The 18,482-nt window shown below is 42.2% G+C and overlaps 1 protein-coding gene across 1 annotated transcript in view; it reads left to right on the forward strand.

The window, feature by feature from the left end:
* The window catches only part of BMP7 (bone morphogenetic protein 7), a 557,435-nt gene that overhangs the window by 309,583 nt on the left and 229,370 nt on the right, over positions 1-18,482 (forward strand). The window lies entirely within an intron of this gene.

Consider the following 18,482-nt stretch of genomic DNA (forward strand, 5'->3'; position numbering starts at 1 on the left):
TGGAAGCCTTAGACATCCCGAATTGAAATGTAAAATGATAATCCTTTGTGATTGGTGTCTTCCATAGTTAATAAAGTCATTGGGTGGAGGAGCTACTTACTGTTTCAACATATGAAAAAGCCATTACAAACTCACTGGTGACATTGAAAAATTTTGGGACATTTGGAGCTGCTTTCTTGATGCATATGGATAAACCTGATCTTTGACCTGGGGTATTATGTACTTACCCTTGAACACTCATAATCTGTATAATATCTATAGTTTGTGTGTTGGTTTTTGTAATGCCCTTTTGTCTGAGGTATAGTATTTTGCATTGAAATTTTTGGTTTATGTCTTCTACTCCTACGCTCTTATTCTCTTTCTTCCTTTTCTTTTTCTTTTTCTTCTTTTCCTTTCTTCCTTCTTGTTCTATTTTTGATGTTTATATGTTTGGATTGTTTATGGCGAATTGATTACTTTGCTTCCACTTGGTTGATATGTGTGTATTTCATGGACTGCTGTTCATTTATTTATGTTTGCTTAATGTGAAAATAAAAATTTGAATCCAAAAAAAAAAAAAAAAAAAAAAAAAAATAAAGTCATTTTAAGCTATCCCTTAAAAACACAGAACTGGCATGTTGATTTCTTGAGGACAGTGAGCGCGTTAAGTGTAGCTATCCCCACATTCCAAAATGAAACAGCATTCCTAACCCCAAGCATTTAAATAAAACAAATTATTGCAACCAATTCAACACCACAGTGTCCAACATTTTAGTAGCTACATCAAGTTCAGAGCCAATAGTTTATTATAAATAACATCCAACATTTTAGAATAGAATTGGCCGAAGAATAGGAGGAGGATATGTTGGAGTATTTGTCTGATACCTGACCATGGTTTCAGAGAAAACTAAGTATGTTGTTTGTTTCCAACATGACTCTAAGAACCTATTCACTTTTTGATTTCAAGGGGGGGTTGCTTTCTGATGGACAACTTTTAATTCCATACTGTAGTTTGTGTGAATCAACTTTTATGGAAACAGGTGTCAAATTGTGTCTATATTGTCAGATTTGAGACAATCCCATTTGTTTCCATCATAGTCCTTCTGTCCCACTATACTGCAAAGATGATCGTCATAAGGGTTAAACCGGTTGGAGGTTTTCTGCAGCCTTGAATCGCTGGTCTTGGGTTGAAGAAGCAGTGTATAAAAATAGCACTGCCCTATAAGTCCAAGTCCTTTTTCTAGAGCTAAATGTGTACATTTGAGCTTATTTGTATACCCACAATGCTTTGCTCATTTGGCTCTGAAGTGAAGGTGAATTTTCAGTGATGGCTAATGGGTGCATTGCAACATTTGACTTTGCTCATGTGGCTAATTCATAATATGGATGTTTCTGCAAATTGGAATGAAAACATGACGATAAAGCTGGAAGGTTCCATCTTCCTTTCTCTAAACAAGCTGCCTGTATTTAATTTCTTGATTTATCATCTACATATATATTTGTGAAAGTGTGTTTGTATGTTTGGGGTTGGCTCCAGCCCCATTTACAGTTGGTGGGCTGAAATGTTGGCCCAAGGTCAGCATACCAGTCTGAGGGGTACTGGCGATGGTGAAATTTGACCAACGCCACCCATTCACCCTGCTCAGGGTGGGGACCGGCCCTGTGCCATCAGGATAGGCGATTTCTGTAGATTGCCTATTTTTGCTGCCTATTTTTGCGATTGTTTGCTCCAGCCCCATAACAGTTGGTGGGTGGACATTTTTGCCCGAGGTCGGTATACCAGGCTGAGGTGTACTGCGACAGTGAAATGTGACCAACCCCACCAATTCGCGGTCTCGCCCTGTGCTATCAGTATAGGTGATTCCGGGAGATTGCTGATTTCTGTCATTTTTCAAAAATAGGCAGTTGAGACACAATACAACATACACAAGACTATAGCAGGCCCCATGTGCTTGTCAGGTACAGACCAGGGCAACCCCACAAGGTATGGCTAGTTTTAAATAACATTATTTTTGCAGATTTAAAAACAGCCTGTTTTTTGTCCTAGATTGTAGGGGTGGGATTAGATCAGGTATAATTAGCTGTAAATGAATCCATTATCAGAAATGTAAATATATTTCACAGATAGATAGCATTACAGTTTAATTTGTGTAAATAAATGTTCACATTACTGTACTCCAAAGGTTTAAGGAATGTAGGGGGAGGGGAGGGGAGTAGAGGTGCTAGGTGAGGCAAGTGGCAAGGAGTATTCCTAAATGTACCTAGCTACACAGTGGGAACTGGATACCTAATGGGATCTAATTCTGATCACTTAAAACAACCGTTACTATAGTAGGAGAAAATGTCGATTTTAATAGGCTTCTTGAAATTCGGAAGGCCTTGCAGGTTTTTTGGGTGAGCATGTGTCCGGGTCCTTCCTTATGTTTACCACAATTTGGAACCTATCTAAGGGGCAGAGAGGGGAACATGTAACAAATGAACTACTGTGATTCCAAAGATTTTACATGCAATGACTGTGTGACTTTGCTCCATTTACTGTTTTTACTTCTTTATTTTGTCAAACTAAGAAGAAAATTAACAAATCCATAAAGCCTAATGCTAAGCTGCATTAACTGTGTTAAGAAAGAGAATAAAGAGAACAGACGTGATGCTGACGGTGGAAGGAAGAAAGTAAACCCAACTTCATTGTTGGAACAACCTCTTTTTCAGGATTCTCGATAGGTTAATTGAGTGCCAACAAATACATTTCATAAAGCAAATGTGGGGAATGCACACCCATTTACAAAAGTAAACCTGATGCCTGCAAAACCGTGGACCAATAATCGGCAGACATGGATCCGATGCATCAGAACGCGTTGAAGCTTAGAGAGGTTGTAGCTACTCTACCAATGCTTCTGTTCACTCCTTGGGGATGTGTAAGGGGCCCCAAGGACTGAAGGAAGGCAGCTATGCTGCCGCTACACAGAAGTGGGCACATGGAGTAGACTGGCAATTAAGGGCCAGGAAATGGCAGATACTCTGAAAGGAAAACATAGTGGAATGCAGTAGTAGCAGCTAGTTAAAGAACTGAACGCAGGATGTTTTCACAGGGATACAGTCATGCAAGACAAGTTGAGTTGTGTTTCATGCCTCCTGGTGTCCAGTACATTCCTTCTGGTGGCGCTGATGGATTTGGGTAAAGCCTTCAATATCGGTACAAATGAATCGAGAACAATTTCAGCAGTGTTGGTATTGGAGCCTAGTTGGCGAAATGGGATTGTAAAAGGTAGAGTTACGGCTGGCAGACATTGATGATGCGAGGTCGAGAAGTTGGCAAGTGTTGCACACTTTTATGTGTATTTATGAGGGGAACAAGTGCTCAATAACTCGATCTACAAAACACACAACTGGAGGCATGTGGGTATTGAACCCTGGCTGTGCCATACAAATATGTTTGCCAGGGCCAGAGATCTTGAAAATTGAGGTTCGAAAAGACCCAGCTCTACATGAACAGCACACTCATGCATATGAATACCTTTAAACACATAAATCCTAGCTTTCAATTATTCCATATGTAATAATTAATGTTCCAGAATCCAACACTTATGGTCATAAAACTGTACATAGTAGAACTGAATGGGCATAAGAAAACACGTTTTTTGCAAATTGCTAAATTAATCCCCTGTAGAAAAACATCAAATATACATAAACTTACAATTGAAAATTGTAATCTGTAATGATTGTTAAATGAACTAATGAATGTAAAACTAAAAGGCTAATTTGAAATTAAGATAATGATGTAAATTAATGATGATAATATTGTATTAAAAGGTATGGGGTCAAATTAACAAAGATGTTACACGGTATAGCTCTGACCTCAACCTGAATAGGGCTATGCTACTTTGAAAATATGTTGTACTGTGTAACTCTGATGTAACACCTAAGGCATGTGCAATACAGCGATTCCATGTTATGTCTGTGCATATTTGGACCTTAGTGTCTTTATCAAATTGAAAGTGGTGAGAAAGTGTGTGATCTGCTGTGTCTGATTCGTAGCAGTTGTTGCTCTGGAGGCCCTTTAATGGCAACACCTTCAGGAATCGGTTCATATTAAGTGGTGAGATAGAGTGTGGTCTGCCGTGGTCTGCCGGAGGACCAAGTGGGGGTACACGCCTCAATTTTAAGGGCTTGCTAGATGACTTTGATGATGGAAGATCAAGTGAGCTGTCGCTAAAACTTGTTTGACTAAACTATCTCACCTTGAGACTACATTATGCTTTCACCAGTAGCTCTTAAATACAATTTGAGGATTAATATAAATACACTCCTGCATACAGCCTCTGAAAGCATGAACAAAGTACTTTATCACCATCCCTCCACCACAGTCAAGGATTCCATACCTCCTCTCACTGACAATTTGGTCATCCCCAAACAGGGTTCTAATACAAGTACAAATGACCAATTTTTGTTAGCCTTTTCAACCTCCTACGACATCCTTATCGGGTCTTAATTTGACTCTATTGTACTGGACTAATCCTCTGAGAATGTGCCATGACCTATATAAGGCTTCTTTTATATCACAGCATAATGTGGATTTTTTTATCGACTGGCCTCCCCACCCCTGTACTCCTGCAAACTAACGCCATGTCTCAGAGAGGCAAAGCTTCACCTCATTGATGAGGCCCAACAAGGCTGAAACACGTGTATGGGGTTGCTTTTGGTACTCTTGTTCAGAGAGGAATTGCCATAGCATTTTGGTGCTGGACTGCCCATGTGGGCGGGACAAAGACTGATATGCAAATGGATATTTCCCATCTGTGAAAGGTACAGTGAGCAAAAAGCGTGTGCTGCAAACTCTCATCTCAGAACGGGTTATCATGCCAAGTTCTTTCTGGAGAGGAGCGCCTGCTACCTTTTTGAAATAACGCCATGTCTAATTCAGTTGTCCAAACACACAATATAGAAACCCCTTTCAAAAGGCGCAGTAACTTTAAAGAGAGGGGAAAGGTCTACCACTCCCCTTCCTGTGAATAAACTGGGCCCTGGACACTGTTCAACACAACTCCCCCCTATTTACTGTTATTGCAAGAAAACTAAAGGTGGAAAAACATTTTTTTTAACATTTTTTATTTTTTTTGTAACATATAGTTTATACAAACTTTAATTACAAATTTCAATTGATTAAATCCATCCTCATCCTTCTAAATTTTATTAACCATTGTGTATGGACATCACTGTGTCTAAATAGATAAACAGTTACCCCAAGAATCATAATAAGACTTCTATAAGGATTTTGGTTATCTCAATTCATAAGTAACTTTAAGCGGAGGAGACAGAATCATCTGTAACGCTCACCTGGTATCCACGGGGGCGTCACTCAGCCTGTTCTGACCTCTTACAACCTCAAACACTTCCCTGCAGGCTACTCGTCTGGAGACTGGGCCTGAAACACAGGATTGGTAGAGTTTAACTCCCTATTGTCTCTGTGTGCTTGAACCCCTTCTTCCCCAGGGTCCAACCCTTCCCTTTGATCCACAGCTCACCTTGTTTTCTTGGATAGTGTGCTCTCCGTCCTGCTCTCAGCGCAGGGGCGCGTTGATTGATGCAGGCTCGTTGCTGCCTAGTTACTTCACTGGCAAGAATCCGACAGGTAAATATAATGAGTCTTTTGAACAGTTCTCTAACTTCGTTCCTTTCCTTCCTTAGATGATGGCTGGCGTCCGAGGATGGCAGCATGCTGCTGAGATGAGTAGCGCTGAAGGTGAGTGAGAGCACGATGCACCCCTTTCGTATTTGCATTGAAATGAGTTCTTTTTCTTTTAGGTGCCGCAACGTTTTCAGCGTGGATGCCGGTTATGAAGAACAAATGCGGTGGGTAAGCGCGGTATGTGGCGCCTCTAGATGTTTCCACGCTAATCTGTAGTGTCTTTTCCCTCTTGCAGATGGATGAGAAGTTCCGGAGACAGAGTTCCCGCAGAGCGGCTGGGATTCAGGTAAGCGTTTGAAGCTCGTACAGTATTTAAAAATAAGTGAATATTTGCAGAATGCTTACTAATGCCTTTTTTCTGTTCTTTTCCCTTTTCCCTAGGAAGCGGCGTGCCGGGATGGGAATGACATTGCCGAAAATGCCCGCAGAACAGAAGGAGCGATGAATGATGGGCAGAAGCGCCGCAAGGTAAGGCTGTTCCTAACGGTGTTCTTGTTCTTGCAGGAGCTGAGCGCAGAAGAAAGATGCAGGCCTACTGGAGACCGATCCGAACACGGTGAGTGTCACACTGCAGAAAACGCAAAGCATGTTTATCAGCCTGCGTGTGGCTTAAATAGTCTCTGGATATCCCAGGTGTCTCTGGGCTGAACCATACCCAAATGACTAGACCGCACATGCAGTTCTGGGAACCGAAATATGTGGGGGCATCCATCTTGTCCCCATCAATGCACTACAAGTCCAATCCCCAATGTTATCCTATGGGAGTGAGTGAGTCTGGTGCCACAAGCGCCAGGTCTGACTTCAAGTGGGTCTTTTGAGGGATAGAGAGGCCCTTGAGGGCCATGTAGGTGATCGTGGCCTGGCTCCAGCCTGACATCTTGGAGGGCTGGGGACATGAGGGGCAGGAATCATGACATCATCTAACAGAATCTTGTCAAGAAAATCCACAACTGCACATGTAAATAAAACATTGTTACTCGAAAGGTTCTGAAACCACCAGTCATCCGTATTTTCATTTAATGGAGCATATTTCCCCAGAAAAAAGATCTTGGGGGAGTTAATGGAGCGCATTCAGTGATCAGATGTTTTAAAGACTCCCCTGATGTGCTGCAAAACCTACATTGATTGTCGCTGGTTTCTTTGTCATGTTTAAGCCACAGGATCTTTTTAAATGAACTTCAATTCAAAGCGTCAAACGCAGGAAGGCCTCCTTCCCCTCAATCTACTTTGTTGCTGGATTTATGGCCAACCGCCATATGCTGTGAGAGGCTAAGCACCTCCCCAGACTCATTTCTATCTTCAGGTCTTGTTGGAGTCCAGGAAGAACAACATACCTGCAATGTTTGACTTTTCAAAGACACCTATGGCTCTGCTTCCCAACAGTTGGCAAAACCTAGAAAATCTGAAGTTGTACCTTCCAAAAAAAAAGAAAATGAAGAATCTTCCTAACTCAACACAAATACATTTTCAAGGAAGCTCTTGAGGTGTTTCCCTTTGGAAGATGACATCCACCTAAACACACAACCTAATGTTATTGAAGTAAATGGTGGTCCAACCGTGCCCACATCTCATCACGAATCGACATGCATCAACAAACTAAAATCAAGAAAGAACAAGGTCAAAATAATAAGGCTAATTCTCAAAATAAAATAACAAAATTCCTTTTACTTGCAAAACAGATTACCTTATCTGTTAGTCTTTCACACATGTTTGATCCCTTGGATTAGGATAGTATTTCTCACATGCCACCTGTTGGTGAGTTTCAACGTCATTGACCAAGACCTTATTACAATCGAATATAATCTACAGTCTATCAAGGTGGCCAATAAAAATGAAAAGGGGAAAATATTACCAGCCCCCAACTCTCAAAATAACCAAGCTTCATGTGTCCTTTCCAATTTTGATACAAGGGTGATCGGCTTCAAAAACATTAGACAATTCAATTATAACTTCCACCTAAATCAGTCAAAATTGTTCAGTATATTTTCCATAATTCCTGCCCTTCACCTTATGCATTCTGGGGACATCAATTGGGTGGAAATTGGAGAGGTAGTCTCTGGAGGATAGCTCAGGGGTAACACACTTGTCTTGGAAGCAAGACGACGTGGAGCAACACAGGTTCGATCCCCGGGTCTGCACTTAGAAACCTCTGGGTATTAAGCACGCTATAAATGACCAATTATAATTATAGAGGTGAAAGGTGATAGATTGATGGCCCATTTCTTCTCACATATTGTGGCTTGTTAAGTTTGGGAACAAGCCGATGATTTTTGGTCAATAGACGTTGAGGTTCTCAGTTTTAAGAATTTTTCCCATGTAAACTCATTCTTAACAAATAACGAAGGATCCGTAACATCCCAAAGGGGTCACCCTCCTTCTGATAAAGAGACTGCACTTATAATAGGAGAACAGTTTTGGCCATTTTGAAAACTTGCAGCTTTGCGGATGCCCAAGAAGACTGGTCTTGATTATCAGCTGCCCTCAACAAAAATACAAATTGAAAGGGAATTAACTTCCATCTTTAACACCAGATAAATAAATAATTTATTATGGAATAATTGTAGTTATTCTAATATTGCGAATGCTACCAACCAAAAGTCTGTATTTTCAGGATATGAAACGGTAATGTTACAGAAAATCATGTGGACCACTCACCTCGATATTAAAGGCTATAAAATATTCACTCGTGAGGAATTAAAAGGCCCCAGAGGTCAACCACACAGGGTTTTAGCCATTGCAATTGATCTAAAGCTTGACATTCAAGCGTCTCTAATTGAGACCTCTAGCAACGCCTTGCTTGCTTTCCGTGTACAGACTGAGAACAGGAAGTCGAAATTTAAAGCCCTTTTAATTAACATCTATTGGAATCAAGTTAACCACCACCCTAACTACTCTTCATAATGTACTTAATCACATTTTCAACTCTGCACTGGTTGCGTTTGCGGGTGATCTGCTCTTCTTTGCTCTTACCCGCTATCGGACTGAGAGAAAATTGACATTCTCATCTTATGCCACTGACAATAAATAATGTTTTTGCAAATGGAAATAAGACTAAGATCATTATTTATTCCAAAAAAAGAGCTCCTAAATAAATGTACTGGTCCAGGGGTGGGGGATTGTAAAATGGAAAGAATCTCCACTATCCAATATTTTGGATTCACTATGTCACAGTATTTCAATTCAAGCAATTAAGGAGCGACAGAACTAGGATGCTGCCTTTGGCTGGCCAATTAAAAAAGGTATACCTTAGCCTTTGCAAATATTCTGTCCTATCTGCACTGAAATTCTACACGGCAAAAATCGTCCCCACCCTGACTATTGGACTAAAGTGATTCTTACTTATTTGGGTCCCTATCTCCACTCTCTCCAAGGAATTATCGGGAAAAAAAACTAAGCCTAGCTCCATGTATTCCAAACTGTGTCATGGGTCACGAGCTAGGGCTTATATCCTTGGAATCTATTTTGTGGCATGGTGGGTCAGGGGAATGGGAGTTTGCTGCAGGGGTCTACCCCCACATACATATGCAGCAAAATCAACATGTCAACAAAAAACAATTTGATTAATTCTTCTTCGATTTTAAATATTTTTGATGAGATCACATAGAACCGTGGGTTGGAAGGAGGAGACTAGTTTTATTTTCATTTTGCAATGGCTTTTATTTAAATAGACATACTGCCTCACTTTCCTTAAACTATGGGTTTCCCTACCTAACAGAACTAATTGGGTGCTTGTCGGTCAATTGTGTAGTCCAAAAGTAATAGTCTGCCCTCCGTCCACATCTTAACTGCTCTGACTTTTTCACTTATACACAACAACTAAAGTCCAGGAGAATGACTCCCTTCTCCTGGGGCTGCTTTCTCAGAAGGTTTCGATCAATATAGAATCTTTAGATAACTCTTGGCTATCAAGTGTATCAGTTCATTTAATTCACGTAGGAGTTTCCAAACATCTTTGCGTCTCTTCTCCTGTCTTTTCAAACTCCTCTTTAAAGAAGTTTCTTTTCCTTGGGTTTTCTCGCATACACTTGAAAGTCTCTTTGTATCTGACATCCAACTTGTATCTTAAATATTGTGAGCAATTGTATTCTTCTGAGTCTTTAGTCATTTTACCGCTTGGCTTTTCACTGAGATGATTATGATTAACCCAGGATGATTCTCTTTCTATTACTCTGTATCTCACTGGGTCGAATATGATGAACCCAGTGATGATTCTCACCCCTCTGGTTACTTTGCGTCCTACTGGGATAGTATGATTAACCTAGTAATGGCTCTGCCTCTTCTGGTTACTTTGCATCTCACTGGGTTAAGTATGATTGACCCAGTGATGATTCTCACCTTTCAGGTTACTTTGTGTCTCATTGGGACAAGTATGATTGATCCAGTAATGTTTCTCACTCTTCTGGTTACCCTGCGTCTTACTGCAAGGAGTATGATTGACCCAGTAACAATTATCAATTATCACGCTTTGGGTTACTTTGTGTCTCACTGGGACAAGTATGATTGACCCAGTGATTATTCTCACTCTTCTGGTTACTTTGTATCTTACTAAGATGAGCATTTTCCTTTTACTTGCTACCATCCCCGGGTCTCCCGCTCTGCCGTTACCGTCTTGGTGTTGGGACTGCTTCGCTGAGTCGGTAGCTCATCTCTTGGACTCTTCTCCATGGATTAGGACGGCTACTTCTGTTGTCGCTTCCTTGTTCTCAGACACCCTCCGCAGTGTCGCTTTGTTCACTGCTTCATGGTGGGGAAAGTGTTTACATGCATTTTCTCCTCTCTGGATGTCTCCCTCCAGAGATGTGCACTGGTTTGCTCTGAATTGCCTGAGAAAAACAAATCAAGAAATGCGCAGGCCAAAAACACATTTTATAGTCGATAAAATGTGGGATTTTTGCACCTTTTTAAAATAAATAGATGAGTGGTTAGGTTAGGCAATAAAATAAGGTTGGGTTGCGGTGGGTCTCCCCCCTGCATTAAAAAAATCAGAATAGCTAGCAACAACAAAAAAGAATTTGGTGTTTTTTGGGCTCCGCAATTCTTTTTCTGGTATTTCAGCATAGATCCTTTCGCTCGGCTTTCCTGAATGTCCGATTCCTGGTGTGACTCCAGCACCAGTGTGCCCAGCTTTCCTCTCTGTGTGGGAAACCGCACCTTCTCTGCTCTCGCTTCATTGTCAAAGCAGCTTTGAACTTCCCGGGTTTCTCGCTCATTGGCTCTCCGCCTCCAATATCTATGGTGCTGTGCTGGGTCTTCCCCTGATAAGTCTATACTCAGTCTTCTGTGTTGAACTGGTATTCATTATTGTTCTATTGGTTGTCTTGGTCTCAGTACCAGACAGGAATTTCTTCTCAGGTGAAGTATCACAGTAGCAAATGTACAGTGATTTGTCCTGTATTCTTTCAGGTTTCACCAACTTTGGTGGTTGATATATTTGGGCTGGAGCTCCACATCAGAACAGGAGTCCTTGTCCCCAAGGGGGGGGTCTCTCTGTGATGTCCCGCATGCCTCTACCCCTACGGAGGGCATCGAGTAGCGTGCTCACCTCCCTGGCCTCACAAGGAAAGGCTCACCCATGGGGAGAAGTTACAGAAACCCACGATTTGTCACAATTGTCTGGTCGACAAAGCTTTTCCTTTATGCAAAAATGCCCCCCCCCCCTGTCTAAGTCTATTTTTGTTGATTTTAATCTAGCCCTTGCAGACAAATCTATTCTGTCCCTTGATAAAGTTATATGTTCCCTGGATAACCTCTTAAATAATATTGGTTCAGACACAGAAGAAATGGCTAATAATCCTAATAGAACAAAATAAGAGACTTTGAGGGGATTGGATTGTAACAGTTTGACAATTGGGCCATTACTCACAATATTTAGTATACTCCAGGTTTGTCAGAAGTAGATCTTGTTCATCCAAGTAGATCTATCTCTTTCCCTGTAACTAAGAGCCACCTACATTATTCAATTTGAATCAAGTTCCATCTTTAGAATGTCTTGGGCCCAGGCTGGGACTTAGTAGGAACTTGCAGGCAGTACAGAGTGGAAGAATCCCTTAAAACAATTGCACATCTTGTCATCTATTGCCCAAAAACAGGAACTATTAGGCAACAGTACTTCGTGAGTTTTATCCAGCACACTTATGAACATGCAAGGGAAACCTTGTGGTCCAGATTGAAGGAAGACCAGAATGTCTCACTGATGCTTGTAATTTTGATAACTGTAAATCTTACCCACTGACCCATGCCGCCACCTCATGCTGCAGGAGCAGCGGGGGCAGCACAGTTGGCATAGGTAAGCCTTTGTGAGCTTTATCAATGTGTTTGCTGCAACATTCCATCTGCAAGCAGTGGGCACACCACACACTCTTCAAAACAAGGGTGCTCTCTGGAAGGCAGCATATTGTCTGTAGTAACATTTGCCCCACTCCAATAAGGCCGTTTCCATGCTTGAGGCTCAGTTGGGCTTGTAGAGGAGCAGCTGCATGCCTCTGCACGAAACCTTGCCCCCCCCCTACCTCCCTTATGTTGGAAGCTTGAGATCGTGCCGTGTTTGACACCAGCAATTGTGCCAAGACGTGTTTTTGCAAGAAGATACCCGTTGAGACAACCCTATTGAATCTATCCCCGGAGTGAGGACAACCCAAGGGAGGAACTGCCTGAAGGAATATGAAAAAGAGCAAAGAAAAGAAGCTTGTGATGTCTCAAGAGTATGAATGACGTCTCGAGATAATCACTGAAGAAAACTAATAATGAAGTAAAGAATCAAGTGAACTTTCAAAATACAAAAAAGATTACACGTGCACAAAGTGCTGCAGAAAATCAACCGTTCAGTAATTGTACAGATGCTGAAACGCAAGTAGACTAAGTCTGCATAGAAGCTGGATATGCGTAGTGACTAGAACACAGACAAAGCTGCCCTTATATTGAATCTGGACATTGGTTTCATGAAACCAAAACCTATGAAGAGGAAAAGGAAAAACTATGTCACAGCAAGAATAAGCTGAATCTTGGAACTGCATGGTGAGGTTATCTGGCCTGAAGTCAAGATTGAAGCAGCCAAGGTCAGCTATCGATTCTGGAGAATTGAACGTACAAAGGATGAGTTCTCTTTTTTAAGGTGCAAAGAAAAACACCAAAAGTGCCAAGTTTAATTCATTTAAGACATTTAAAAGCTGTAAAATGGACCAAATCGTTGTCTCCTGTCACGTGAGCCAAGGATGAAAAAAGAGTTCGAACTGAGTCCTAGAACACAATAGTGAGTGCCCTCACTCCCGTGTATTGTTAGAGACAAGGATACTTTGCAAGGCCATGTTCAAAGACCATCTTCATGGCAGAAGGCTTGGGTGATGAGAAATGTTGGGCTAGTTGGGTGGGGAGGTAGAGTCAGGCCTATCTGCTTGCACCTGGGTCTGGGCTTACGTGCTGCTAAGTGAACCGAATGTTCCAGACATGTATAAGCGTGCCAATCAGTTGTGTTGGGCCATATAACAAAGGACCTTTTTATAGTTTGAAAAGCAATGAGAAACCGTGTATCTAATGTTTCTGAAGATGACATGTTTTAGAGGTAGGCATATGTTGTCCACCTGACATTGTGCAGCCAATTACAATCCTAGTTCCTATAGATAGTATACTTAGATGTTCCCCTTGATCTCTAGTAGGTTTTTCATTATGGGCTGAATGGGAATGGAGTGGTATGGTATTGAATGATCAGTTAAGATTTTAGCAAACTTCCGCCCAACTATTGAAAACTTTTGGTTGACCGTTTAGCTTGATTTAGTGTTATGTCTAACTTGTAAACCTTGAATTATTTTTTTTCCCCTTGTTTTCTCTCTGTTTTTGCCTGTTAATGTCTGTTAAAACAAACAGGAGATGCAGTTTATGTTGAATTATACATTTTTGTCATGACTGTGAAATTTTAATTGATTTTGTTACAATAAAACTGCATATTTATTTTACTTTTCGTGTGACAGTGGTTGGTTGAATTTTCCTTCACTTGATTGTGGTTTTTCCGCACAGCCTATAGTTGAAATATGTTGTGCTTTCTGTTTCTTCTTGTGCAGTAGAGAGTGTGTTAGCGTCCCTACCTGTGGCTAAAAACTGCTCACCAGGACCTTCTGTGCAGAATTTATAGGTTTCACCTATCCTTGGGTTTTGCTATTGGTGTAGCAGTATAAAAATGAATGTTCCCCCTAACTCCTTTTTGTATTTAAAGGAATGGTTCGTTCAAAATGTTTTATTGTCCCTACGGGTCTGCCATGTGTTTTTAAGCCTAAGTCGCTCTATTTTAGAAAAATTTCCTATGGACCTTACCCGAGTTTTCGTCCATTAAACGCACGCGAAAACAGGCATCAGGGCGCTGCCATTTTGTGATAATCCTATCACTTGCCGCATCGCCCTGGCTGACCTGCTTTCGTGGCACTAAATCATATCCCCCGCCCGTGAGCCTGACATTATCAAAACATTCATATTCCCGCCTCGCTCTGTGACGTTACTCTGCTGCGTAGGCAAACGCGCCCAGTCTTCTTCTACGCGACTTCACACAGAACCCGGAAACCAACACAGATCAACTCACAACACAGCGCGCCACAATTCTGTACTTTCAAATCAAACAGCAACACGGTAAATTTGGTAAAGTACATTTATTTAACATTAAATGTTTATAGAATATTCAGCAATTGGCATATTAAATCGGAATGTCATTTTTTTTTCTTTTCTCTCTATCCGCAAATCCTGTTCCGTTTTATCGTGAGTCACGCGCTGTTACTTTATGGTACACAGGGTGTTGGTTTTTGTTAAAAGAAGCACTTTGGTCGCACGGTGAACCGCAAGGCTGTTCCATCAACTAGGCATTAGGCCAGCGTAAAGGTTGATATGTTGCTTCTAGCCGCTAGTACCGTGTAAGGGCATATGGGCCCTTGGCGATCGTCCGATAAGATCGTCAAAGGAGTGCAGTTGTTTACGATAAGCTGCAGCTGGCGGTTGAAGAAACCATCTGCCGGGGTCTGAAACTGGTGGCAGTAGTAGTAGGGTAGGATATACCTGATTTGAAAACATAAAAATTATAATTGGTCTTGCCAGCCGATCTTTATTTATATTATTCATTTTATTTATTACGGCCGATCTGAAACTATTTGCTTTCAAGTATAGTGCAATGGAGTATGTTCGCCTCTAAAATCAATGCGAAAACTAACGAAATAAATCAAGGTTAACACACAATGAGAAACGACTGTTTGTCTACATGCGTGTGGAATATGGACCTGCATGCCCATGTGCCGGGTTCAAAGACGATCCCACAAATGTTTTACTTGCTCTTCATTCATTCATTAATCCATTAATTCATTCTTCATGCCGGTATAAAAGCGTCTAAAGAGTTACTTACATTATATTTGCAATTTCCATTGTGTCTCTGCGTAATGCAGTCCGTAAATCCCACTGTGCTCTTGACAACGATTTTTCGTATACTGAACTAACATGAAATTCGGTCTAGTTTCAGAATTTTCTGCCTTATCGTCTTTTACGTTATTGCACCCCTCCTTCAAATGAAGTCCTTTCGGCATGGTCCCGGTCTCTCAAGGTCAAAAAACAATAGAACCTTATACTGCCAGTGTGAGTTGTGGGCCTCTTCAGGCCGCCAGCTGAAAATCAAAGCCGCTGACCTTCACTCTAAACGAGCATACATTCTTACTTTGCAACTTTCCGTAGTAAAGCCATCTGTGAGAACTTGAATTTTCGAATCCATCTATGTACTAGGCCTCAATGTGCAAATGTGAACTGGCTTCTCTCCCATCTGCAACGGCTTGCTTGGCGCGTTCTGAAGCCCCCAATTCTGTCCTCGTTGTCCGTGAGCTTTGCAGCCCTAGAGAACCATAACTATGGAGACATTTACTTTTTGGGGGAAGGTCAGGGAAAGTATAACGTACCCGAGGAGTTGAGTTGAAAGTGAGATTTATTGTTTGTTTGATTATTTGCAATACGCAAGCCTTGTGAAACTTAGTTACAGCAACAAAAATACATACATACACATATTGACAAGGTCAGCGATATGAGGTGAATAGAGAGAGAAGTCAAACATGACACCCAGGTTGTTCGCCACCCAGGATGGTGAAGGGAGGGGTTAGGGTTAGCATACTTTGTATGTACACTGTACAATAACATTTATTTACAAAAAGACAATCATATTACAATTATTTAAACCGGGATTTGTACTTCACAACCAGCTCTGCTTTGGGTGGACATGGCACAGTGGCAATGTTTGGTGGCAATGCATCAGTGCTCTCACATAAACGTTCAAAATTCCATATCTGTGCTTCTCGAGTACAGCAACAATAAGGCTTATTACAAAGTCGAACTCCATTTCCTCATAGACTGGTTTGATGACCCATTGCTTACTTCTTTTAGAAAACACCTTAGTGTAGCGAGGCATCCTTACATTACCCGTAGTCCTAGACTGTTCATGGCAGAGATTCTCGTTATGGGCCAAGGCCGCAAGTAGAGTCCTATGTTTCATGCCCTGTATGCTGGAATGCAAGCGCTTTGGCCTGTACTTTAGGCACATATTGTGGAACACCTCCAAACCTCCTGTGTGACAGAATTCTGTCAGTCCCGTCAAATCTCTTGATAGAGTTTTATCGAAAACAATCTTCTCAATGGCTTTGTGTCAGTGAAGATGGAATCAACCACTTCTTCTTCCTTGCCTCCTCTGGGGACAAAGGGCCATGTTCACATTGGTGGAAATGTGGTTTTTCTGACCAGCGGTGAACGTTGGTACAGTGGTGCATCAGTGACCGCCATTTTTCAAGTAGTATTTCCACTGACCCTTCACAAGTTTTGGAGCTCCACCAAAGATGGTTGCTGATAGATTGGGACCACTGTGAAATACTATCCAAACCTTTTTTTTTCCCCCTGCAGCCAAGATTTTCTTATTGATTGATTTAGCAAGATGCCATACATCAAATTGATGTTTAATATGTGGGAACTGCTCTCTCATTGTCTTAGCAATTGAAACATGTCTGTCCATGGCTATGAGGTCGATGTGCATTCCCCTCGATTGTAGATATTCCACTGATTTTATAAATCCGAGTTTCTCCATGGCCACTGAGGATGTACATTGTGTTACCTGCACGACCACCGAACTCACAATTTTCTTACTATCCATGTCCTGAAAGTGGTAGGTGCAGTACTTGGCAGAAAATCCAGGGCTGTCGCACTGTCCATCGCCGGCTAGCCTGAATCGTTTCCCTTCGAATGTACTTGCTAGAGACAATTGTTCAATTTTCCAACCATCACTAATGGCCAGAAACAGATAATCATGTTGGTATTTGTAGTACTGCGTTTTAGAAATGAAATGGAGTCCCACAAACTGAAAGAAAGACTCTAACTTTCTAAAACTGGACCTTCTAAAAATTGATGCAGCTGCACACAGTAGATTGCCTGCTGGCAGCTTCCCCAGCATCGGTTGTGCAGACCATGAGAACGCATGATTTAATCTACAGGCGGCATGTATTTTGACGTTGCTGCCTTGTTTTTGACGTGTCACATGAATCAATGGCCTCCGACATACTTTCCCTCTGACGGAATGCCCACATTTCAGCATACTTATAATATCCATCAAACAACTGTCGAATAATATGTATTTGCCCTCTTTCATTAGACTGTCATCCGGTGTCACACTTGTTTCGGACTGCATCGTTGAGGACATTTCACCACAACTGAAAGAAATATCGCCGATATCAGGTTCTGATGCGTTGGTGAATGCTGCTGCTGGTTCATTCTCTTTCATTTCAACATCTGTTACTTCAACATTGATGGGAGAACACAACATTGTCGACAGCTTTTTTGGTGGCAATTTTTTGGCGGGTGTAGATTGTGTGAATTGATCTGCAAAAACAAAGAGGTGATGGCTGGAAGTTTTAGACTTAATCTTAACCACTGGCAATGCTCTGGGCAACCTTCCAGACCACCGTTCTTCGCCTGCCAAGCCATTACAGAAGGGAAAGACCATATGCAAATCAGGCTTGGCTCCACCCCAAAAGGGGCAGTCCAGCCCGAACTGCTAGGCCACATCCCTTCTGCACGAGACCACAAGCATCCCCAAACATGTTTCGCCCTTGTTGGGGCTCATCAGTGAGGAGTAGCTTGGGTCTCTAGGCCCAGCAGGCACGGGACCCACGTCTGGGCATACCCGTCCCACTCGGGGTGACATAGCAAAAACAAAGAGGTGATGGCTGGAAGTTTTAGACTTAATCTTAACCACTGGCAATGCTCTGGGCAACCTTCCAGACCACCGTTCTTCGCCTGCCAAGCCATTACAGAAGGGAAAGACCATATGCAAATCAGGCTTGGCTCCACCCCAAAAGGGGCAGTCCAGCCCGAACTGCTAGGCCACATCCCTTCTGCACGAGACCACAAGCATCCCCAAACATGTTTCGCCCTTGTTGGGGCTCATCAGTGAGGAGTAGCTTGGGTCTCTAGGCCCAGCAGGCACGGGACCCACGTCTGGGCATACCCGTCCCACTCGGGGTGACATAGCAAAAACAAAGAGGTGATGGCTGGAAGTTTTAGACTTAATCTTAACCACTGGCAATGCTCTGGGCAACCTTCCAGACCACCGTTCTTCGCCTGCCAAGCCATTACAGAAGGGAAAGACCATATGCAAATCAGGCTTGGCTCCACCCCAAAAGGGGCAGTCCAGCCCGAACTGCTAGGCCACATCCCTTCTGCACGAGACCACAAGCATCCCCAAACATGTTTCGCCCTTGTTGGGGCTCATCAGTGAGGAGTAGCTTGGGTCTCTAGGCCCAGCAGGCACGGGACCCACGTCTGG

This window comes from Ambystoma mexicanum, chromosome 3p (assembly GCF_040938575.1).
Source record: "Ambystoma mexicanum isolate Mex_15411 chromosome 3p, UKY_AmexF1_1, whole genome shotgun sequence".
NCBI lineage: Eukaryota > Metazoa > Chordata > Amphibia > Caudata > Ambystomatidae > Ambystoma > Ambystoma mexicanum.